The sequence below is a fragment of the Nannospalax galili genome, unplaced genomic scaffold, assembly GCF_000622305.1.
Source record: "Nannospalax galili isolate Female #2095 unplaced genomic scaffold, S.galili_v1.0 scaffold171, whole genome shotgun sequence".
In the NCBI taxonomy this organism is placed as follows: Eukaryota; Metazoa; Chordata; class Mammalia; order Rodentia; family Spalacidae; genus Nannospalax; species Nannospalax galili.
Window position 1 is genome coordinate 683811 of NW_008329362.1, and position 999 is coordinate 684809.

Sequence of the window (999 nt, forward strand, 5' to 3'; positions counted from 1 at the left end):
ACCACTCATTAAAGCTTATTTTGCAACAGATGGAGATTATTACAGAGTTCTGCAACTGGTAAAATGCAAAAATAAGTGTCTGTTTGATGGCCATCCCTAAGTGACACATCTACAATGGCATTGCTACACCGAAGCTCCATGGAACATAAAGGAAGAGAGGGCAGAGAGAATATAATTGTATCTCTCAACTCTCACCAGCAAAGATTCCTCATTCAACAGAGGTGATTAACACAGAAAGCCACATCTGGCCAAAGTGTGGAAAATAAGAGACTGCAGAGTGTGTTTTGCTAGATAGGAAAGCTCCATGGAACATAAAGGAAGAGAGGGCAGAGAGAATATAATTATATCTCTCAACTCTCACCAGCAAAGATTCCTCATTCAACAGAGGATATTAACACAGAAAGCCACATCTGGCCAAAGTGTGGAAAATAAGAGACTGCAGAGTGTGTTTTGCTAGATAGGACTTCTATATTAAACTCCTGCCACCTGGGCCTAGGGACCAATGAGGAAGAGGGAGCAGAAACACTGTAAGAGTCAAAGGCAGTGGATGACCACAAGGAAACAGAGTTGTCCAGGTGTCTGGGAACTTGCACATATGAACTTAAGCAATGGTTACAACATGTACAAGACCCATGCAAACTCAGACTAGACAAAATCCCAGCATAGAACTGGATCAATGGGCAAGAAGCACCAACCTTAGTTGAGGAACTTTCGGTGACTAATCACTGCTGGGAGAGAGAGAGTTGATTTTCTTTAAGGCAGTGATGGTAGAATGGCTGAACAGGCACCAGTGAATGAACGCACACTCAGGGACATCTGGGGACACAACCTTGACTTGATAGGCCTTACAATATATGACAGACTACATGAAATCCATTGGGGAGAGGTAATGCAAATATGATTTTGATGTAATTTATGAAATACCAAAATTTCAATAAAATATATATTGTTTAAAAAAACTTTGTTTTATTTTCTTTGAAATGAATGAGAACCAATATT